Raw genomic sequence first — 25,734 nt, 5'->3', positions numbered from 1 at the left:
ATCTCTAATACACAGCCCTGCAAACTGTTGGCTGGTTTGTGTCCAACAACCATAGCGACGCACAGAGCTGACCGTAATAACATTTTTGTACTAGGAAGCAAAGCATTCAATTAAGGCCTTAGCTTGTCTCTCCACTTTCATTAAATACATCAACAGGCAAGAGGCCTTAAAGTGCCCATATTATGAAAAAAATCACTTTTTCTGGGATTTGGGGTGTTATTTTGTGTCTCTGGTGCTTCCACACGCATACAAACTTTGAAAAAAAACATCCATGCTGTTTTGAATGAGATACAGGTTTCTGAATGTTCCTGCCTTCAGTCTCTGGGTGAGCTGGTCAAAATCTGCACGGCTTTCTACGTCACTAGCCGAGACGAGGGGCCTAGGGGGCTAACCATTAGCATGCTAGCTCGTTCTCAATGGCAAAACACTGCTACAACACACACAAATTGACCCTAATCTACAAAATAAATTGTATAGAACTACTTACATGTCCCTGTTCTGCAGGTATTCCACACAAAGTTGGAAGTGCGCCCTAGTTTAGAAGAAGTCTCCCGGCTAATCCTGCCTTGTACAGGCTGAAGTTGGAGAAACGGCTAGCTAGCTCATGTAATCCTTACCTAGCTACTATCACTAGCGCATGTGCGACTGACAACAAAGATGTTACAGAAGTTGAGAGGTCTCACTCTGTAGCTAAGTGTCAGAGACCTGACTCAGGATGAAAAGAGGAGCTGCAGCAATGTGCAGTACAACAAAAATATGGTGTTTTTTGAAGATTAAACCATGTAAACCTATTCTGATACAACCTCAAATTACAATTATGAACCTGAAAATGAGCATAATATGGCCACTTTAAACTGTCACAAACTGCGGTAAAAACCCTGATTGAGACGCATATTCCAAATGCGCTGTATACATGCCCAAAGAATGCCTCAAAAACCCAAATAATACCCAAATGTTTTATTTTCCTAAAATAAAACATCCCGCATCTAAATCGGAAAATGCTAAATTCGGAAAAAAGGACTTATTCGGAATATCCAAACAGAATATGCTTTTTACATGACCTGTATCAAATTCGAAAATATTGTCATAATTCGGAATAATAGTGGAATATTAGTGTGCAAGTAAACATACTCAATAGTGTCAAAAATAATAAAATTTGAGACAACCAGAGTTATGTATCTTTACTTATATTGTGCGTGTTGTAATATTAGGCTGATTGCCTGGCTCTTCCAAAATGTGCTTCTGGCTACCTGACCACAACTGACCGCAACTAATTTAGTCCTCAACACTTGAAACGTATACCCTAAAGCCTGGGCGACATGTTTTAATTAAACTAAAAATCATGCCGCTTTATTCAAGTTAATAAAACAATGACAAGACAGGCTACCGTGACAGCTCATGAACAGAGCTACAGGGCAGGCTGAAAATACCTACAGGGCTCACAAAGACAAGCTCCACACCAGATGAACAAAAACCAACAGAAAGACAGGAAGAAAGAAACAGTACTCACACATAGATGTCTTAGATGTATGATTTCAGAGGCATATTTCCTATTCAACCTGGGAGACAATTCTGTTTTTCCAATTTTGGAAAATGATTTTGAAATGATTTCTGGTCTTGGCGTTTTCTTAGGAAAGTGACATCAGTCTCAGAAGAGGCAAGTGGCTCTTGTGTCCGAGCTGTGATTGTGATTATTGGGAGTGAACAGATCATCAGAAATGGTGAAAAAGGGGGGATCTCAAACTGGCAGATGCATTTCACAATGAAACCCTGCAGAGTATCTTCGTATAACGAATGATATCTTACGAAAGGTTATTGGCAAATCTTTTTGCATGAGCAACATGCGCAATCAGTATTTGGTTAGGTTTAGGCAAAAAAACTACTTTGGATGAGGAAAAGATCGTGGTTTGGGTTAAACATTTGTTATGTAACTTACATTAGGGTTAGGTTTGGGTTAAAACGTGGGTCAGGGTTAGTATGTATGTTACACAACAAACGTATGTCAAAATAAGTAAATGTTGACTTTTGTTTCACACGGGACACAAACAGCAGTCTCCTGGTTGTCCTGCGTCTGTTTGACCCATCTATCTACCCACTCCGACCTCCTCCCTGTGCAGACTTTTGTCACTCAGCCAATGGGGGGGGGGTCGATGGACTTGGGGACCGGGGGGGTGTGACCGGTGTAAGTCCCACACGGACCAAAGTACGGAGTCCGGACTATTAGCTGCCCTTGAGCAAGGCACCAAACTCCCAACAGCTTGGAGCGCTGACTATGTGGCAGCCCCTACACTCTGACAACTCATACACCTCTCCATTAATGCATGCCTATTGGTCTTGTTTGTGCATGTGTGCGTATCTAGTCCCTATGTGTCTATTGGAACAACAATAGAGTGACGGAATTGAATTTCCCCCATTGAGGGATAAATAAAGTGCTTCTTTTATATCTTTCTTTATATTAAGGCTTTATACTGTAGTGCTTTACTTTGTAAAGTACGAACAGTGAATGAGAAGAGCCTGAACCCTGCCAGGGTTCCCTGCATCTAATGACAACTGACAGCAGCAGAGAGGAAAGTTTGACAGCAACAATATGATTGGTTTAGGGAGATCGTGGCAAATATCTGGTTGGATAAACTTAAAACTTACTTAAGCGAAGGTGAGATCAAGAACTGAATGCATCTGGATCAACACCTCTCACGCACCTGTCTCAACAAAATGTGTAAGCTTCATAAACTGTAGGTAATTTGTTACGGTCTCATTGTATTAGATTGTGTCATTTTGTACGTTTGCTCATGTTAACGTGTCCATCCTCTGTAATCATATGCTGTTATTTATCTGAAAGACAAAGATTTAAAGCAGAGCAGATGTGCCTATTCGAATGACGACAGCTCTCAGAATGTTTTTGAGCAACTTCATTGTAGAGCAGCTTGATATGATTTTGCGTACCTCATAATTAAGAGCCTGTTCATCCTTCATCTGATATCTTTTATGTTTGCAGGGCTGAGCTGCAGTTCGTGTTGTAGCAGTCCTTCCCTGTCATCTATTTCCAGGCCAGAATGAATCAGCTTCTCCTCTCTTTTTTGTTCATTTTGACACCCGACAAAACTCATCGCCTCTAAGGGAATTGGAGAAGAGGGTCTTGTTTTGTTCTGGCAGTTCTTTCAGGAATGGCCATCAATCAGGTGATCTATTGTGTTAGTAAGGGACCTTTCTCTATTGAATTCATCACTTGCTGCAGAAAGCAGATGCTACAAAGGTATTGAAAGTTTTCAGGGTACATTATAATCTGACGCGAGGGCCACAGTGAAAGACGAAGGGCAGTGCTTCATAATGATATCATGGCTAGTTTATATGTCAGGACGATGTGACCCCATTGGACCGCGCCTTGGCTTTGACAGAATTTGTATTCCATTGATATTCTCTCATGATTATCTTCCACAGACCATGTTCTGGTACAGTGATTCCCACAAAACCAAAGGGGCAGCTCGGATTATTTTGGCATTTTCTAGTAGTTGAAAATAAAGCCAAAATTGTGATGAAGCACCGCAATAAAAAAACAAAAAAAACTGACTTGAATTCCTTCTATAATTGGCTTTTTTTCATTGAAAACAGCACGGTAATCTTTTTGATTGCAGCTGTTTAATCAGCATGACATTGAGGTTTTTTGAATATGTTTGCTTCGGGACAGATTGTTGAAAAAATGAGCAATCTTTTTCCATGCAGCAACCGAGTGTTTTGCATGGTAGATTTAGTAGAATGTCAGCCGGCTGGAACAAAGAGAGAAAACAGAGGACAGGAGTTGGCTTGGATTTGTCCATTTCGTCTGACACTCACGGCTGATCGATGAGATGGTCCGTGGTGAGCTATCGTGAACACATTTACTTCTTGTTTAAAAGAGTGCCGAGTAACTGGGGAACGAGTACTTTGTAAGTCTTAATTTATTGGAATTGTCAGTCAATGCCTGTGTTCTTCAGGCTGGAACTGCCCAGACGGAGGATAAACAAAATGTAGGCTCTGTTTAGAGAGCCATGGATGGAGGGGAACCAGAAACAAAACAGGGATCCTGGTGAAATTCTGATTGTGTGCAGCATTTTTGTGGGTGAGGGTGAGGGAACAGTGCATGTTTGTCTTAGGTTAAGAAATAAATATGACATTATTCTAACAAGCCTCTACCATTTCTTGGAGTAGCACACTGATGCCAGAGCTTGTGCCGCAGCATTTCTCAGCATTTGCAACAGCACTCCAGGACCCAGCAGAGCTGCAGTCATGCTGCCTCTTCAGACACTCATATTGAATAGTTTATCTCTGAAACTTGCAAATGCCCACAGCAACAGAAACTACTTTTGTTATGTATTATGGATCCAATCACAGAGAATGAACTTTGTGAATTACCTTCCACTTATCTCAACAATGTACCTATTCAGTTGTCTTTGAACAGCTGTTTTTGTTGCAACTTAATGCACAATCTTATCTTGAGAGTGGCTCCGTACAAAACGTCTTCAGTTGCAAGTATGCCTTTAAAAGAGATGTTTCAGTATGATGTGGCTCTTGGGATGCCGGTGAAAAACACCCTGAGTAGCACTTTACAGAATATATTGTAAACAGCTTTTATGCTCTGTGAATGAATCACCTTTCTTACATGAAGTTATTGATTCTTCCCTCTGCATTTTCTTTAAGACGTTTTTGATCAACCACATGCTTATCTCTTTCTCAGGTCTATTTTAAAAATTTGAATTTGAGTTTTAAATTTAAGTTCTCTGTCTAATGGTTTTCACCGTAATAACCCCCGGCCCTCATAATGATGACAGCCTGTGTCTCCAGCGCCGGAGTGGTAGTTGTTACATTTGTGAAATTTAAATATGGTTCAGACTCTCAGATACTTTGGCATAACTTTCAATTGTTGCTGTGTGAAAGTTAAAAAAATAAATAAAAAAATGATGTGGTGTTCCTACCCTCTGCCAGCCCGGACCAACATGGCTCCCACACAGTGTCTGTTCTGAGCTCTGCTGTGGAACAGTTTTGTCAGCTGTGTGGTGTAGGAGTGGGTAATGACATGCCTACTACAGATGTCTCTAATGAGTCATGACAGGCAAACACTGAAACCCAGCAATGGTTATTAATGTCACTGGATAAGGCTTGATTTGAATAGTTGTACCCTGGATCACATTAAATAATAATAATAGAAGAAAATGGGCCTGGTATCTGCTGAGTGTTCAGCATAACACATGTTCAACACATAAGAACCAGACTGATCTCATGAAGTGGCGTATGTATGACATGCCAATTCGTATGCCATTACTGGCGTGTTATCTTGACGCATACTCGCTTTTTAGCGCGTTTATAACCGCCGTTTGGCCTCCATTGACTTACATTACCTTGCGATTGCGTGTGAATTGACGCTGTAGTGAGTAGTATGAAAGGGCAAAAATCCACGTAGGGAGGTTGGCTTGGATGGAGGATGGGTAAAACACAGGACTTTCACCCAGGAGAGTGGGAATCGTGTCCCGCGTGTCACTTTCGTTCGTGTGACGTTTCCTTTCCACGTTTGCTGTTTTCCAAAACCCAACCCTGTTCTTCTTTTCCTAATCCCAACCGGTTGTTCTTTTCCTAAACCCAAGCCGCGTGTCACGTTTCCTAAACCCAACCATAGCTTTCTTCTTTTCCTAAACCCAACTGGTTCTTCTTTTCCTAAACCCAACCCGTGTGTGACGTTTCCTAAACCCAACTGTAGCCTCGCGATAACATGTAGCCTCGCGATAACACATAGCCTCGCGATAACACGCCACGTGGCTTTAGAAAGTGGCGTGTATGTTTACGCTGTGACGTTGCAGACTGCCGTCCACTGTATACTGCGGAGACATACACGCGGATAGCTCAAAATGCGTACAGATAACACGCCACTTGGCTTTAGTGGCGTGAAAGTGGCGTGTATGTTTATGCAAAGTCATGGTGTCATGTTGTAAGAACAGACAACACAAACCTTCCATTTGACTTTACAATCAGACAGCATTTGACAAAATAAGCAGTTATTTGCAAATATGTGTTTGGGATTTATCTACAGCACACTGTTTTACTGTATATCCTTTTGGAAGCTGTCACAGAGCCGTAACCGTGCCAATCTGACGGCCAACTTTTTGTCTTTCAGAGGCTGTAGCAGGCTCAGATTGGAGATAGATCTACTAGATCATATAAAACTAGATCTAAGGAATCCAATGGTACCAACCATGTCATGACTAGGTTGTCAGGAAGGTGGCTAAATAATGCTCCAATGTTAGGCTAGACTTTGCTAAAGCTCATACTCTTGTGGATTAAATGAGATCAATTTTATTCCTGTGTGATGATGTAAGTGGCCATAGTAGCCTTTTAGTTTTAATGAGTGTGAACTGTATAAAAGGACATGTTGTGACCTCTAGGATAATCACAGCCTCATGAAATTTTACAACCACAAACAAGAGACATGGGGCATTCAGAGGATGTATGACTTCTGAAAATCTCCAAATGTCAAACGTTTTTTTATACCAAGTCACAGCATAGATTTTTCTATGCTGTTCCTTCGTGTTCCTTGGTATTTTGGAGGGATTTTTGACCATTTTTATTAATTTTCGAGTGGTAAAAAATGTGTGCACCAAATCTGTGTAACATATGGTTCCAACCCAAAAACTTATTAGACAAAATTTATGAGACATAGGTGAACATTGGAATTGACATCATAAACTCATATCATGTACTAAGCCTGTATACACTGTCACAATTTATTTTGATAAATTAATCAATTCTTTTATTTTTATTTCTGATCAATTACTAAATTAGCACATTACTGAGCAGCATGTCACATTAATCCTCAGGTTCCCAGCTTTAAGATGCGTTATACTTACATCTATGTGGAATCTACTGTTGACCTGATACCACCCCCTAAACATCCCCTGTCCCTCACCCCTATTCCTGCAGAAAAACGGGGCAGAAAGCTCAAACTTTGTGAAATAAAGCACATTACTGAAACATGATTTGACTTCTCTGGTTGCTCTTGAAATCTTGCACCATTTACCATAAATCTAAACAGAAAATATCATGAATGTTCTTACAATCTCGAAAATGCTGCAAAATAGTAACTTTTAGTATCAGTCAAAACAACAGAATGTCCAATGTTCAATGGTAATGTTCTGCAACATTTAAAGTAAATATGGTTATTGTCTTTCTGCCGGAGAAAATATTGTCTTTCTGCCGGAGAAAATTGACACCTCTCTCATATCAGATGATTACATATATACGGCTACATGCAGCAACTGGTTAGCTTAGCAGTCAGGTGGTAAGATAATCTGTCTACCAGCACCTCTACAGCTCACTATTTAACACATTCATATCTTGTTCATTTAATGTGTAAAAAAAAAAAGGTTTACACAATTTGTAATTTTAGAGGGAGTTATGTGACTATATCTTAGCCCTGAGCTGTTGCCAGGCAACTAACCTGGTCCCAGCCGAGAAAGAATGCTGGACTGAAACCAACTGTCAAAAGGTGAAGTGGAAGTGCCCTAGTTCACCAATACTGATTCAAATGGATGCAACTTATTTCTCTAAACTTCAAGGTGAATCAATGTTTGCCACAAGAAGTTAGGACATGATGTGTGCCTTGTGGTGAATTAAGGTGATATTAAGGCTTGAAGAGAAATATGCTTAGGGGCATGATTGACAGGTTTCTCAGCCAATCACAACCAGCTGCTTGTTTGTCTCAGCTCAATTTGTGCTTCCCTTACCATTGACTAAATTTGGATTTTTCAATGGATTCAGTGACTGCCAAGATGTCAATGAAGGGTAAAATTCAACCTTCAAATCATTTCCTCATCAATATGTGGTTGACGTCAGAGACACTACTTCCATGCTTTTCGACAGTTGGGGAGAAATACTTGATGGGCTAAAAAGACGAAGATTGGTTGCCACCATTATAATGCCCTTCTCTTTGAATCCAGAGTGAGATTAAGGGAAAGGTTCTCCTTTGAGACTTGCGAGATAAAGAGTTTGTCCCTCCCAATGGCCTCGAGAGACTCTGCAGAAATGATTAGGTTCATGTGCCACTCAATTATCTGTTCCCTTGAAGCATTCTCTTGGAGGATGCAATTATACAGGATAGATGTGAATGAGAATGTTGGACACTGTGATGTGGGGCTGGCCACTGGTGGAGCTTTAAATTTGGTTGGCTTAATAGCTCACACATGTCTTGGCAATGTTTGTATTTTCATTCACTAGACAAGAGTCATATTCTTTACAGAGAAAAAATGGGGGGACAAGGGGACAGAATGTAGAGCAAATGACGTTTTCCTTTTCCATCTGTTCAATTAATTTGCCATGAAAGTGCTCCCGATGCTTCTCTAAACTTTCCCTGTTTTTCTGCCATTTTCTTCTGATTCGATTCCACTGACCAAAAACAAGTCGGACAATGTTGTTTTTCTTCTGTTCGAACTATCATGATGGTGTTGTTATGGCCTGGCTCCTGGGTCTTCATGGAGAGGTTAAACTGTACGCTGCCTACCTCGCCGGATCAGGTTTCTACTGTTCCCCCACTGAATCTCCCTCAGGCCCAGCTGCCTGGCAAAGCATTCATGATTAAATGTGAGACACGAGCCATCCTGCCAAGAGAAAGCTGGAGGAGGGGCTGCTGGCTTAGAACGACCACAGTTTGGAATTTCTTTGCTGTTTGTCATACACACAGAGAAAAATGAAAGCAGATGTAGAAGCAGAGGGAGAGGGGAGAGGAAGGGAGAGAGGCAGTCATCAAAGACGAGAGGTCTCTCAGGCAATAGACACTGTAGGGATAAATCTAAAGCAATATTTGTTAAGCAATATATGCTTTATAAAGAACAACCAGCCAAGTGAGGGTTTAATTATATCAACATTTCTCACAAAATATCTCATTGGCTGGGCTAAACCACAGTGGGCGGAGCCAAATGACCACAGTTTTTTTCTGGCTAACATGCTAAGATACATTAAAGCTCCATTAATATTATAATTATATGGGAAGAAGAAGAACCAATCTTTTTTTATATCAGCAATGAATGACTGTGGGTAGTGAGAGAAGGATTGCTTGCATTACGATCCCACAGAGAATTTTCTCTCAATGTTGCAGCTCTATGGAACTTTTTTTACCCTCTTTTAGCTCATTGCTTTTGTCTCACCCATAGAAATAGAATGAGAGTAGAACGGACATTGAACTGTTCGCAATGGTCATTTGACCAGTTCAAGAGAAAATGGTGATTGCTGTTAGTTGTTATGGTGACAACTAGGGGCGTAGGTTTTGTTTCAACATTGGGAGGAACACATTATAACCAGGGGGGGTCTGAGGATCATCCCCCAGAATTGTTTTAACACTCAATCAAACACTTCATTTCCTGCATTCTGGTGACTTGTTATTGTTCCAAACTTCCTGCATATTCAAAACATCACGTGGTTCGGTATGTTTTTTTTTTTTTTAGGAATCATGTACATACTGTTAACCGTGTTGAAGCCATGAGCTCCAAAGTTTAAAAGTCTTTAACCCCCCAATGTTGCAAAGTAGACGTTATTTGTCACAGTTACTGATGACAAGATCGGATGTTATCGGATAGATCTGGAGGTTTCCGAGCGCACTTGAAGGCAGCATATTTTTTGAGGGGGACAAATCGACATCTTCTAAATATTAGGGGGTGTTGGGGATATATCGCCTGCATCCCCCTGAAATTTACGCCTATGGTGACAACACACGTCAGTGGTGTAAAGTGTGTCACACTCACTAGTTTGAGAACTATGTTTTGCCACCTCCACCAAGCCTGCATTTTCCTTTTGTCTGGGTCTTGTTTAAGCAATCAAATCAATCCTCAATTCTTTTCGAGCAGCAAGGCAATGGAAATTGTGCAGAAAAGACGCCTCTTCATGCTTTGTACTACTCCACTGCTCGCTTGTCACAAAACATCAGCTCAGTGACTCCGTGACGTAGCCTACCTTAAGTCGGTTTATGAGGAAGTTAGCTTGCTACAACGGTCACAGTTCAACACTACACATAAAAATGCTCTGACCATAATTCTATGTTGATTTGAATGGGAATGTCCATTCTACGCTCATTCTATTTTATGGTCACACAAACCCTGTTTCCAGCACCAGGTAGCCTACACCACCTTCCCGGGCAAAGTTAACACTGTATGCTAGCTGGTGAAGAAAGTTGAACATGGGGCACCCTGGTAGCTCACCTGGTGGGCTTGCGCCCAATGTGCAGGGGATCGGTCCTTGCCGCAGCGGCCCGTGTTCGATTCCGACCCGCGGCCCTTTGCTGCATGTCGTCCCCCATTTCTCTCCCTCCTTTTGCTGTCTACAGCTGTCCTATCAATTAAAGGCAAAAAGCCCACAATAAAAAAAAAGAATCTTGAAAATCGCAGCAAATTATTTATGCAGACGTATTCATTGATTTTGGCTGCCCGTCTAGCAGCCAAAATAAATCAATTAAGCATCATTAAACTGTACTTCAGCAGAAAACATTCCAGAGCTAAGAGAAGATACTATTATGCTCTTGCTAGTTGCTACTTACTGAAACAAAACACAGCTCAGATAAGCTAACGAAAGCTGCAGAAGCCTGGAGGGTGGAGTTGAGGGCCGTTAGGGGATATTGATCTCACCTGGTCGGACTACCCACTACACTGCAGTGTCAGTCAGCCACTCTCTGTCTGTCTACCGTGGCTTTCACTGTTTGTTTGGTGACATTTGGTTACCTTTTCTGAACTAGAAATGCAGCGAGCATATATAATTCTCTTCACACTATTTTCTTTACTTTTGAGGTAACTATCACACAAACGTACGGATGGAAAAGTTCACTCGAGCTTCTTGTGTTGGCTCATTCCAGCCCAATCTCATGGCAGTTCGTGAAATGGTTACGTTATTGAATCTATTGATTCGTGAACAGGACAATATTATGTCGTTTTTTTCGTGTGGTGATCACACATTTTAATTGAATGTATTTAAATGGGAAGCATATTTCGTGATCACAGCACGACTTCGGTAGGGAGTAGTATGAAAAGCAGAAAATCCGCGTAGGGAGCTTAGTCGGGGTGGTGGATGGGTCAAATAACACAGAACTTTCACCCCGGAGACAAGGGATCGCTTCCCGCGTGTTGCAGTTCCTTTCCGCGTTATTCTCTTCCTAACCACAACCGTCCCGTTGTTGCGGCCCGGCATGTGGCGTTTCATGTCCCCGTTGTTGCGTGCCACAGAGACTGCGGATCGTGTCCCTACGCCCAGGGATCGCATCCCGCGTGTGGTGGTCCATCCCGGCGTATGGCGTTTAATTTCCACGTTGTGGCCCTGTGTGGCGGTCAGTCCTGTTGTTGTCGCCGGTATGTGGCGTTTAATTTCCCCGTTGTGGAATTTAATTTCCCCGTTGCTGCGTCCCCCAGAGCAGCCCAGTGTCATGGCAGTTTGTGAAATGGTAACGTTCGAAAATCGTGACCTGTACACGAAATAAACGAGAAAATCGTGACGTGTACACAAATCAAAATAACGTGACCATTTCACGAACTGGCGTGAGACCGGGTTGCTCATTCACTGTATGTAAACATGCAGAGATAAAAAAACCAACAACAGTTAATTTGATAAGCTGTATGAAGTCAAATGTGAAGGCACTGCCAGGTTGGTCGCTTTGGTCCAAAATATAAATACATAAATGGGAGCACGGGAGGTGTGAATGTTAAGGTGGGAGAAGTTGTGGAGAGGCAAAACTCATCCATCTTTAATCTGCTGCTGTATGAAAGGACTATGCGAGACTCCATCATACTGTCGAGGTTTTAGAGGATTGCTTACCTTTAATGCAACGGAAGATTATATTTGGCCTCTAGAACACAAACATAAATCTCATGGCTCACAGTAAGCGCTTGGATTGGTCACACATTATTCTTTTTAACCAAGATGTATGTGCATGAACATCTGTAAAAAGGAACTGCAGACCTACTGATTGCAGTGAACTTGAGGTTTGCTGTTCGGATTTTGGAAATAAAGAGCTTACTTTTCAATTCTTTGCTGACTTTAGTGTGGAGTTTTTTTGTTGTTGTCCCTTTTAACTCTTACTGTAACTCGTGATGGTTTTGAGAACATAATTACATGTTTGTTTCCATAAATGCATGAGAACAATGAAAATCTGTTTTGGCTAAATTTGTCGTGGCATCTACAGTCTACAGTTTTTACACTGAACATTTCTGTTTGTGTGACCTGGAGTATTGGTCAGAAATGTGATGTCACTGTTGTCAAGAGTTGGTGGAGGAGAAAGACTGAGGATTGCGAGAGAGACAAAGAGAGAGGAAGAGAGAACAAGCCGTGGTGTCTGATTGAGGTGTTTGATCCAGGTCATGCTGCGGTCTAATCATTGGAGCTGTGGATAGCCACTGTCGGCGGCTTGTTTTATAAAGGAGAGATGGTTTTGCAGGCCTCCTCTCCAGGACCTAATTCAATTGAAGAATAAATGAGTTCTGTTGGTAATTTGGAGATAACCTGCGCAGTGGCCGAGCTTAGAGCAAGATAAGAAACGACACAGAAATGAAGGCAAGAAAACGAGAACATTTTTCACCCTGCCTTTGCTAAATTAAACTTTTCCCATTCCCCCCTCAAACTTTAATTAAAACACACACACTTGCATGCACATTGCGCACACGGGTTCACACAGTCGCACTCATGCGGTCGCACGTCCACCAGATAATCCAACAGGAGCAATCAAGTAGTTTGAAAAGAGATCAGTAGACAGTGAGCGCTGAGCCTAACTGGAACATACTGAAGCTTCTCTATCCGCCCCCAATGTTGTTAAGATTAATCAGCGAGGTACACTCTGAAAGTCAATGGTCCTTTGAGTCGTAAAACACAGAGGTGTAGTGGGGATTATATAAAGGGTCAGTTCACCCGAAAACACACAATAGCATCTCACTTACTCCAACTGGTATCTTTCCAAGAGGATAGTGTGGGGTATTTGTGTAGGTTTTGATGTTTTTGTGATTGCTGATGCTAACCCAATACAGTGGAAGTGAACAGACCCAATCACATTCTTATCCAATAACTTTGGGTAGAAAACAGTTAGATTTGGTTTATCAAAGACGTTAGCAAAGCAACACAGGACAGAAAATAAGCACAGCAGAGACGACAGATAGGTCAGACCTCCGTGTTTAACTATATATCTTTAAATGTTACAGTTATGGCTGACAATGACAACAGAAATAAACAAGTTTGCTGATTTCACATATCTCCAAAATCAAATCAACTGCCATTTGTCTACCCAGAAGTGATTTTTGTGTTTTTAGTGCGATGTCACAGTGATTCAGTCCAAAGAAGCTTTGAATGTTTGTAAAACAAAACGTGTAGAGTATACAGATAATTATTTAGAGAAATACCTTCTTGACTTTTTTGAAATGTAATTTTTCTTTTTTTGGGGGTGGCAGCAGAGGTTTAGTATGTGTAACTGCAGGGCTCTTTTTAGATACCTCCAGGGGTAAGTGACGGGGTGAAGTAGAAGGTGTGTTCAGGCTTTACGTTCAGCAAATTTTAGAGACAGTAGAATTGCATATAAAGCAAATGAAAAACACAAGGCCTTTCTAACATCCTTATCTTATCCTAATGTTGTTTGACTGCACCCCATTAACAAAGTGAGATAAGAGGAAATAGAGGAGAGGCTTTACGCAAATAACAATAAAAAAGAGATCAGTCTGAGCACAGTGCAAGCTAACTACAACAACCACATAGTTGGTACGTTGGCTGTTTTAGGGGAGGGTGGGGGTTACTGTAAAGGTAAAATTGGCACAAATGATGACAATTTGCAATCAGACCTCACTTTGAAAAAAATATCTTTTCTGTGCTTTGGTTGAGTTGAACCTTCAAAGAGAAGTGATTTCAGACGTCTCTAACATGGACTTGTTGAAGACGCTCTCAGATGTGGCTGTGTGGCACAACAGATCAACTATCCACAATACAGGATCATCAATCCAAACAAACTACTGCCAATACACACTCACACATAGTAGAAGTTAATGTAACAGCAGCCAGTCGGCCATGAGTAATGCCTCTTCCCAGTTTGTGTGTCCATACGTGATTTTGATTGGTTTTAAATTGTTGGTGATTAGTGCAGCAAAATCGAGAGGCATTGTTGAGTTTGAGTTCATTGAGTTCATGCTCATAATTGAATAAAAAGCCGAATTGACGTCAGGTTAGAAAAATAGAAGGTTTAGCCCTATAAAAATAGATATACATAATTACATATGTGCACCCATACATTTATACCCACACACCATCCACTTAAAGTGTTCATATTGTGACGTTATTTAATCTATTGATTCGTGTACAGCGACACGTTTATCTTGTTTTTTTTCGTGGTGGTGAGGACGAATCTGAAACTAATGTATTTCAATGGTGATAACAGCACGATTATGGTAGCGAGCAGTATGGAAAAGCCGAAAATCCGCATAATAAGGTTGGTTGGGGTGGTGGATGGGTCAAACAATGCAGGACTTGCTCCCCGGAGACCGGGGATCGCGTCCCGCGTGTGGCAGTTCCTTTCCCTGTTCTTTTTCTAACCAGAACCGTCCCGTTGTTGTCGCTGTCTCCTGTGTGTGACGGTTCCTTTCCCTTGACCACCACGAAATAAACGAGAAAATCATGTCTCTGTACACGAATCAATAGATCAAAATAACATGACCATGGATATTTTGGTCTGTTAAAGCTGGTGAAAAGGTGGTGATGGAAGCCACACTAAAATTGAGAAAAACCTCAACTTCACAAAAGCAAATATTAATCTAGACTGAATGGATCATCTGTGCATCTGGGGTCTGAAATAAGTTGCCCACCGGGGTCCTCGCTTCCAGTCAGAATTACACTGTTGCTGCTCCAGTGAAACTGAACAATGAAACATGTGGTTGTAAATGATGCTGCGAGCCTCCACATGGTAGCACTTTGTGAATGGGACCATTTAGCGACTTGTCTTCGGAGCAGTTCCCCTGATTCCCACACGGTTACTTAGTTTATCATCTACTCTCACAGTTTATAGTGTGATGGTTGGCGGCGATACTCTGATCTGCAATTAATACAAGCCATGAGACGTGTAAGAGCCCAGACTTTACAAACCAGCACACAAAACAGGGTTTTTCTCTCAGTCAGCTTTGAGTTCAGCCTTTGTCTTCAGTCTCTGAGGTGTTTCAATGCATATAATTCAATAATAGAATGTCGTTTTTTCAAATAAGACTAACCATTGTTTTCAGCCGTCTTGCACTCTGACGATGTTATGATTTGAAATGCGACATGAATTTCAAATCCAGACTCCAGCATACAGCATCATCAAATCTTGCTTATCCAAGTGGCACATTTGTCAATCTGAGCAAGCAGTAGGGATAAAATGACTCTTTTTCCTTAAAATGAAATATAAAGATGTGAGGTGACAGCTAAATCTTCATCCAGTCTTGATGGACTTAACTGTACTGGATCTCTGCTGTCAAGGTAGGGTTAAGGTTAGCTGTGTTTGCTTTGGACTCTGGGAGGAACTGTGTGTGTTTCCTGGGCTCTTGGAGAATAATAAAGTATGTTTTTACTGGGTCATATTGACATTTCTTTCTTTTCTTCTCTTTATTTTTCTTCTGCCACAACCGAGCGGTTTCCAAAAGTAACAAATTGAGCCCAAAGATGTCAAGTGTGTAAATGATTAAACCTGGTAGCTTTACAGTGTCATGTACAATGGGAGAGATTTTACCCAGCTCTGTGTGCATGTTAAGGCACATTTTTCTATTTGTGTCAAAACAAGGACAAATCCATCCTCTATAATGCACAAAAATGTATCCTCGTCTAGAAGTAACAATGCCGTTCAAAGAAAATTGCATTTTCTTGGTCTGCACTGATTTTGTTTCCAAGGACTTGCACAACTTACATTTATGTGGAGGGTCTTTTTTATCTCCTTCTTCTCCCACGTGCTCTTTCCCCACAGATTTCCCACCACAGATAATTGTCAGTGACCGCAGCAGAGTCTTGAGATTCCCCGGCAGTATTTAGCGGTAGAAGTAAGTAGCTTCAGCAGCTCTGTGAAATGCCTTTGAAACTCTGGTGTCTGTCTAAGCAGTGTGTGCTTGGAGCTGGGGTGAGGGGGTGATGGTATGCGTGCAGAATCACAATAGTCACCCCTGTTACGTAGTGTGAAGCCGTTCTGAGTTCAGGCAGCTTCTCGGAGTGAGAAGAGAGATTTTTCTCTTGTCTGTCGTAAAGAGGACATACCTCCTCTTTTTTTAACTGAAAACCCTGAGCCAGACTTCAGAGGGCAGGTCAGGTTTATATTTGCCCACCGCTGTCTGTCAGTGGAAAATATGCATAGCATACCAATGCATAAAATAAAACATATTCCAAAACATTCAAACTTGTGGACTCATCTTTCTTTTAAATACCATCTCAATTCCAAATCTGAACACACAGAGACTTGAATCCACTGGTGAGATTGCTCACACATTTCTTTGGCTGACCTTCATGGCAGAAATCTCAAATAGCTTTCCTCCTCATTGACTGTAATAGGCTTCAAATTGCGGTTTGAGGTGATGGGTCATATTTGTGTATTAATGTATTAGTGGTCCTTCTTTGCTGTGTCAGCACCATGGATGTATAATAACACCTGGATACTGCGTTTATTCCTATGAGAGTTGCTCAGTGGCACATAAAGCCAGAAAAAGTTCTAAACTTCCGCGTGTAAAATTACATATCATGTAATTCCACTCCATGTATTTGTACTGTTTGGCCGCTATGTCAAATTACAGTTACGTACGCATTACTTTAATGTATTCACGTCTAAAGACATTCATTATTTAAATATTTGCCAACTTCCAAACCAAACTTGGAGGAGTGTCAGCAGACAGGAGAATATGTTTGTTTACTGTCTCTGCTCTAAACTGATGAAGACAGACAAGATGGTTATCTCTGAGATGGCCATCTTTTGGCCATCTCAGAGATAACCATCTTGTATAACCATCTTGTACCCTAGTACCCTAACTTAGGTGTTTTTTATCTTGAAGCAGTCACGTTACATTACCTATGCATATACTGTACAGTGATGCAGATGGAGCAGCTTTAAGACGAGAAATTGAAAGTCTTATCGACAGACTAGTCTATATCCACGACGTTCAACTTCCAGGATTGCTCCGTTGCCACCGGAAATTCCGTCGGATGTCACTCTTCATTGCCGGATGTCTGTTACCTTCCTCTTTCTTTGTGTTGTAATTTTAAACTCTGGTGGATTTATGAGGACTATGGTTAACTGCTCCTCAGATCTCTGCAGGATAAATCCAGACAGCTAGCTAGACTATCTGTCCGATCTCAGTTTTCTGTTGCACGACTAAAATAACCTTTGAACATACACGTTCCACCAAAACAAGTTCCTTCCCGATGCTATTTTTCAGAGGCACTGTGGCTCCGTCTGGCGTTTAGCGCCGTCCAAGACGATTGTGATTGGTTTAAAGAAATACAGGGGTTGTGACGCACGAAAAAAATTATCCACACTGATTCATAGATGTCTTGTTCTCCATCTAAGTCTTTGGGAAAAACTCTTTTTGGGCCCCATGGCATCACTTGTAGGACATGGAAGTTGTAAGCCCACTGTTTGACCGGTAATTTAAAACTGGCACACTTCCTGGAGGCCTAGTTTTAAATGACTGTATCTGACTCTGCACGAGTATTATAACCTATTAGATACACTTGTGTTCCTTTTCTCAGATTAGACACAGATTTCTGCTTCATGTGGGGATTTGATGTTTGAGACATTAACAGATTGGCGACACTAATATATTTTCTTTGCAGTGGAGGTGGGGATTGTTGAGATCCAGAGAATCCCCTGTGTGAATTTGAAGGGTTTTTACTTCCATCTGTACAATTCAGTATGCACCCATACTGTGTTATTCTCTTTACTTTCCTCTTCTGTGGGAACAAGGGATCCAGGATGAAAGCATTTCACCCATCCATCGATTGCTCCCTCCACCATGAGTACCGCATCAAGTTATCACTGGAGTGTTTGCCTGAAATCTCAAGCACTGTGGAAACAGCCAATTGTGGAGTTCGTATAGCAACCTGGCTTTCCATAAACCACAATGAAGTGCACATTAGTGCCAGTCTGTGGAATCTGCATTCCAGTAAAGCAGTAGGGAGGCTGTCAGTGTAATGCTTCTGGCTCACTTACAGACATTAAAGTCACATGTTGATTGTTTTTCCATGTACAGATCTATATTTATATAAATAGGAGGTTTCAGCTTCTTGAAAAAAAAAATTACCAGATGAGAAGTCACCTCCCACCCCTACATTAATTTGGATCAATGCACAGTGTGTGATCATGAACACGTCTCCGCTACCGACCGTAAACTGGAAACTCCAACATGTGATGTCATCTAACAGCCTGCTGGGATTCATCCACTGTGCAAAACATATTGATTTAATTGGCGGAGAAATTATTTTTAGATAGATATTTGATATTTGTCTGTAACTCACACAGAATTGAGTTATATTTATTACTTATGATCTATATGGTGTTTCTTTTATACCTAGACCATCATCCAGAGTGTTGTTCTTGTAATCCACTTTTATTTTGGAAACACAACATTACTTAACAATCAGAGATGTAACATCATTCAACTTGTATCAGGCAAACACAGACCTAAACTCTTTTTTGCAAATCATAATGGATAATTTGAATCAAGTAGGCTATTCATTGTGAAATCCCTGGAGTTATTGCTAAAGCATAATAATTTTAAGTAGTTATCTCCCAACAAATAGAGGCTTAGATATGTAAGCTGTTGTGGTATTAGTCTTGATCTACTCAGTTTATCTATTGTGTTTCCACTAAGCAGTTTGTAGATCTGTTTCCACATTTAGACTAATATGACACAGTTACTGTTGACTCCAAAGCAGTACGACTCTGGGTCTAAGGCTAACTAACCAGCAGTAAAACCACCAATCTACATGTAATTACTAAAGCTACTACAAATGTTAACGTCTACTAGATATGCTAGCTGTGCAACTGAAACCAGTAATGGTTACTTTACATGTTAGTTAGCTTAGCTGATAAATGGATCTCTGAACATATTGTCCTGTTTCTGAGAGTGCAGTATGTCTTTTCTTCTTTAAATTGAAATAAGCTGAACAGATAATGTGAAATTATAAAAAAAAAAACTATAAATGGGGTGAAGTAAGGGTTCTTTGGGTAGCTTGAGTAGCGTTGAGTGACTTGGGGAAAACATGATTTCAGAAAACATGAAGGGTTCACAGTTACATACTCATTACTTTTATGTATTTATTTCATTATTTAAAGTTTCCACAACTTCCAAACTAAACTTGGAGGAGTGTCAGCAGACAGGTCTATGCCACGTTGGAGGATATGTTTGTTTACTGTCTCTGCTCTAAACTGATGAGGACAGACAAGATGGTTATCTCTGAGATGGCCATCTCTTGAGTCTTTTTCCAAGGAGCTTTGCCTGGTTTGTCATATTTTCCAAAAAAGTAGGAAGAGGCCATTACCTCAGGACATGTTTTGTTGACAGGTTGCAGGTTGTTAATTATGGATGTCATTTAGTGACATTTTACTTTGGAGACATTTTGAGGGTTGGATCATCTCTTCGCCAACTTAGGTAGCTTTCCGTTAAAGCAGTTACATTACATTACCTATGGCATATACTATACAGTGATGCAGATGGAATAGCACTGAAAATAGCAACATTAACAGCTTTAAGATGAGAGTTAAAGTCTTACTATTTTGAATTAAATATACTCTAATGAGAATTAATTTCACCATTGCAACCTTACCTATCTGCCCTTAGCATATGTATATCTAAAAATACTAAACACGGGAGAGATGTACTCACACTTCTCACTTCTGTTATATATGGAATATGATGGAATTTCAGCATCAGAGTTATCCATAGCAACAAGGTGGATTCATTGAGATGACTGTTTTTCTCCAACTTTCGAACATATTGTGAGATGAATTTGTTTGTGATCAACGCAACATTTCAACGCATTCTCATGAACTGGTCCATAAGAAATCGTACGAAAATGTTTGCACACCATAACGTATGATATCCTACGAAATTAGGAGGCTGGTCGTGTTACGCCGGGTGGTCAAATAAAATAAAAGTTTCCTTCATATTCTCCGATCTGTACCAATGTATCCCGGTGGTACACATGTGCGGTAGTTAGAATGCACATAATTGTTGTAAAAGTTTTCTGCTGAGAAGCCTGTTTAGCGAAGCTTCAAGATGGCTGACGCTCGTTTTGCTTCGGCAACCTTCGGGTAAAGACGACAGTCCGACCCCCTATGGGCGGGTTGAAAACATGCGAAAGTAGCTCCTACTACTGGCTGTAGTCTATTGCCTCTGGGCAAAAAAATCATCCGATGACGCAAAAATCGTCATTTTCCGTCATCTGAAGATTTTTTCCAGACCCACAATACAGAGATCTCCCCTCTCAGGGTGACATGAGGGAGGGACGCACGGTCATTCGAAAATACTACCGTGATTCTACTGATACAAAGCTTAATGCTAAATCGGTGAAGTATCCCTTTAAGTTTTCCCCGGAAAGTGAACTCCGCTCTCTGGCTTGAAACTCCTGTATGTTAACGCACACCCATCCACCCCAAACTCCTCCCTTCTCAGCCAGCTGCGTTCTTATACAGCGGCCGTCAATGTAGTGAATACGGCAAAAAAAACAAAACGTGGAATGCTTATGAATTACAGTGCTTAACTTTTCATGGCTTTTTGAATGAATGGTTAATGAGAACAGACTGAACATTTAGGTGCTTTCTAATTAAAACTTGGATGATAATTTTGAGTGATGAACTTGATGACTTTATGTGTCTGTGTAGAGGAGAATACCCGTGTTCATCTAACAGTGTTATAAAGAGTGTCAGAGGAATGTCAGCTGTATGACAAAGTATTCTTAATCACCAGATGTTGTTAGGATATAATCTCCATCAAGCGATTCAGAATCATTATTAGACATCCGGATAGAATACACTGAACACCACGCCTCATATTTGTGTAACAATCTCTTTCAGGAAATGTTTTTTAATTGTAGCTTATTTTAACAAATTTCCAGATTCTCATAATTCTTTGTGTCATCTCAGGGGGCCAACACATAGCTACAGTGACCATATGTATACAAATCATACATTTTATTCAATTCACCTTTTGCCATACCCAGCGAGATAGAGCGAGGCCTCATATGTGGAATCTCACAGAGCAAAGTTTAGACTGAACCTGGAAATGTTGTAGATGTCATTACATTATTATAGGACAGCTGATACATTCTTCATAAAGCTGTGGTTTACAGGTCATCTCAGTTATTGTTGGTGTAGGCTAAATCAACAACGTTTCATTTCCAGGATTGTTCAGGTGCCGCAGGAATGGATTTGTAATCCCCAAAATAGAGCTCTCAAAAATGATAGAAAGATACCCTGAGACAAAAACTCAGTGGAGGGGAAATCTGAATCTGAAAGTCAGACAGGAGAGAGGTGCTTTACAAATGAATATTGAATAGTGAATTCATATTATTGTGCTTAAATCCAGCGGTCTGCCAGTGTGTATAAAGGAATTAATGGTGATTTTCCAGAGAGAACATAAACAATCTATTCCAGGGATATAAATATATTGTATTTCAGATCCAATACTCAACCCAACAGAGGTTATTTAAAAAGGCTACATTTGAGTGTGTATGCTGCTTGAGATGATGACACACTTGCTTAGCAGCGGGGGCAGTAGAAGGAGCTGGCCTTTGGGATGGGATCTGCAGACTCACCAGCCCAAGTGTTGCTAAATTGAAAACCTGCTCTTGAACATATCCAGACGGACTGGGTCTGTTACTCTGTCAGCTTTTAACGGGGCAAAGGAAATTACAGCCGTGACCTGGTGGCGCCTGCCAGGGAGAGACACTGAGAAGTAATTTTGCTTACACGCAGGAGAAGGTAGTAGAGGGAGGACAAGATGGAGGCGAAGGTACAGATCTGTATAAGCCCTGCCGTTCCTCCAGTTTAGAGCAGAGAGCAGCCATTAAATTAACATTCAACACATAGAGGAGTTCAACTCTGGCATTAAAGGGCCCGAGAGCGAGACAGTGCCTGCTTAAGCAGACTGGGAGCCCTATCACCAACACTGCATGGCCAGCTCTTTTTAAGAAGCCAAAGCAGACTGTCCTTGTCGTGTAACTGTTCACATGCTGGCTCTAGTTAACGGCATAGGGTTACTCGGATAGTAATGAGGCTGCCACAAGGGGGCGTGATACACATTGCTTAAGGCAGTTGGAAAAATGTCCTAGGATGTAATGCTGTATGCTACGGCCCATACTGTTCACATGTCAGGAAACAAATAAACGAGAAGGCTCTCAAGTTGTATGAACGTGTCACGGAGCAGTCATTCCGCAAGTAGAAACTTGTACAGTCCTCACCCAGAAAATCACCAGAGGGGTCGATGATACAAGCAGCTCATTACCACCCACAATTAGGTTTCTTGTTTGGCGCCGACCACTCAAAGCTGTGGTAATTATCGCAAGAGCAAATGAGGAAGTGAGGTGACAAAGTATAAGAGCGCCAAATTCCTTGTAAAGAGGCATGTTGGGGTGGTGGGTCAGACAAACATGCACAGGACTTCAAGTCAGGAGAGTGGGGTTAATTTCCTGTGTGAAACCAGAAGGCAACTGTCATTTTGAATTTCGTTAGCACTGGAGAATAGTCTGGATACACCACCTATCTATTCTGGGATAGGGGAAGAAAATGATCTGGCTTGTTTGTGTTTCTTTAAACCAATCACAGCCATCCTGGGCGGCACTAAGCCCCGAATACAGAGATAGCGAGAGGGAGGAACATTGTGCCGGATGTCAGGCTTTATCCCAGCATTGTATATCCGTTGAGCCAGACGTTTGAACAGCAGAAGTTTGACGGTCTGTGATGCAATGACTTCTGTGACGTCACATTACGTCCTTATTTTAGTAGTTTTACAGGACTCATTTTAAGCCCAACATTGATGTTTTACTAACACTAAGTAGTTCCGTTTCACAACCGTTACTACGTGTTTAAAACTGCGGCCATTAGGGTAGATAGAAAGGCTACATGATTACGGTTACATGATTAAACCGCCACAGTGCGACAGTAAAGAGAACAGTCATATGTGTCGTTTTAGGACTCTTTGGAAATCGACCTATAATGTGGTTTGGTGTGAGGATGTGTTAGGCCAAATCTAGTTTTCAGATTAGTGTTGACGAATGGCAGAGGAAACTGCAGTAGAGTTACTGTTCACTTCAAATCTCCCCATCTTAAAACAGGAAAAAAGCAGCCCATTGGACAAGTATATGATACTATATGTACATACAGTATTTTCTAATTAAAGTGCTCCAGTGAACAGGCAAGTGGGCAGAATGGAAGGAAAGTTATGTAGCTTTTAAAGTAAGCTATTGCATCTTGACAGCAGCTACCGGCTTCCTGAAGTTAATAAATGAGTGCAATTCACTTCCTGGAGCGATGTTGCGGTTTATTCCCCCATTAGGAGGCAGTGGTCCACCCATTCCAATCATTCTTTAATTAGAACGGTTGTTATTTAGGCTGTCACAGGAGGTAATACCTCACGACAGCATCAGCATCAATTTGGCAGCCTGCAATCTCATATTGATTGACAGGGGCTTTGGTGGCGCTTGTCGTTGCTTCATCTACCCCGCCGGACGCAGGGGTGCACCAGCCACTTCTGGCTGATGTCAGCCTGCTCACATGGAGATCTCCAGCTTTCCTTGCTGACGCTGAGAGTCGTCTGTGTTAAGCGTGGAAACATGCTATGTGTTTTTTATATTATTGAAGGCTCGTGATTACATCCCCAGATTGCCTCAACGTACCATTGAGTCACAAAAAGAAGATGGAGAAGCTATGAAGTCAAACATAATGGCTCAGCAGGCATTTATTAAACCATGCAGCGACATCCATCTATTAGTCTAGATTTGATCCTAAAGTGGCTGTCTGAGAAAATAAAACATAAATGAGATATATGATAAAACAAAAGCAAAAAATACTATTATAATATGATGTTACACTCTGGCCTCAGGTGTTTCTCATGGTGGCCCAGCAGGTCCACGGCAGTTATGTTCATAATGGGCTTGGTTTCATCCTAGTAAACACATCCCATGTGGTAACAATTTGTTTTTAATGAAGTGCTGCCCTCTGTGGAGTGATTAAGAACAGCAATCACAAATCATAACAAGCCCCCTGCCCCAATCGCTTTGGGCCCCTATCTCAGTTTGGACACATGGGCTCTGAGAGGTGGTGCAGAGACAGACCATCAGTGTGAATCTAGGTGCAGGCCTCTACTGTGGAAAAGAGGATGACATCAGGAACCCCAAACTCCCAGAGGAGACAGCTCTGGAAACATTGCACTTTAACAAGATTACCAACTCGGTGAGGGGTGGGAGAAGGAGACAAAACAGCATGTGCCACTTGGTGTTGGCAGCCAGAAACACAGATTTATGAACTCCATTAAACCACATTTCTTTCTCTTTATTGGGGCCTGCAGCATTTACCCAATGTGGAAAAAGGCTAGACAAAAAAATAAATAAAAAAAATCTCCTCCAGATAAATGACTAACAGCCTGGGCATTTACTTCCACATAAGGTAGCTGTACAACTCATGAATAGAGCGATAAAAGCAACTAGACACCTTGAATGTTTCACTCGGCTAGGCGACTGGCTGCTTGTTCAAGCCCAGCTAGAAAACCAGTCACTGTGGTCTTTGGAACAGGTGGCCATCTCAGACTGGCATCGGTGGTGTGGAGCTGGCGTGGGTTAGTAGCCAGACTCTCAATCTGTCCACTTGAAAACTCCCCAGTACTGCTGGAAAATAGCATGGCCCCTGTGGAGGCGATAGCAATTACAATTTCTGATGGGAGAGAGGGAGAGCGCCAGGAGCCACATCCAGTCTTGGAATGTGATCAGACTTATGACTGGAACATTTTTACAATGCGCCCCTATACAAATGTCTTCTTAATACCATCAGTGAGATGTCTTATACTTTCAGGCTTTTCTATACCTCTGTCTACTGTCAGATTACCAGTGGCGGCGATTGTACATTGAAAGACATCATTAAGCTGGGAATTGTCTTTCCTGTGCCAGTGTCTGATGAACCACACCAGGCCTCAGCAGGTACATGGCAGCGGTCTGCTTACAAAAAAAACCTGCTTCCATTTAAATTGCCGCATTCTGTGACAGATTGGATTTGGTGGGCACAGCCCGCTCCAGCTGGAGAATGCTCACCCTTTGGCCTCTCACCTGAACTCTTCCTGTCCTGGTATGTGTGACTAACATGTTCTATGAGAGTCTGGTAACACTAGAGCCCACATGTTCTGGCTCTTGAGTACAGCTGGCGCTTGAGATTACACTGTTTTGGATGGTCCAGACGCTGAATTTCTGTGTCACTCTGCATGTAGGTCGCATTTACTCAAATAAGTGCCACAAGCAGCAGATTGAAAGTAATCAATTTTCAGGCCACGGCTTCAGCTGATCAGTTGCTTTTTGCTCCATAAAAATGTTGCCAGATCTTTCCCTAAGAAGTAACCACCCCCCTGTTGGGAGCATGCATATAAATCTGTAGGCTCTGCCTGAGGAATGAATACGTAATAATCACACGCAAAGCACTTATTCACTGTGTCCCCCGGATCCTGTGAGACCTCTGGATGACTGCACTTCTGATCTCTGAAGCAAGCAGAAGAACCTGCT

General features: G+C 41.5%; 1 protein-coding gene across 2 annotated transcripts in view; it reads left to right on the top strand.

The window, feature by feature from the left end:
- Positions 1-25,734, top strand: part of LOC144515244 (uncharacterized) — a 92,772-nt gene that overhangs the window by 4,201 nt on the left and 62,837 nt on the right. The window lies entirely within an intron of this gene.

The sequence above is a fragment of the Sander vitreus genome, chromosome 3 (assembly GCF_031162955.1).
Source record: "Sander vitreus isolate 19-12246 chromosome 3, sanVit1, whole genome shotgun sequence".
Classification (NCBI taxonomy): domain Eukaryota; kingdom Metazoa; phylum Chordata; class Actinopteri; order Perciformes; family Percidae; genus Sander; species Sander vitreus.
The sequence above is the reverse complement of the archived record's forward strand: the minus strand, read 5'-3'. Positions and strand labels throughout refer to the sequence as shown.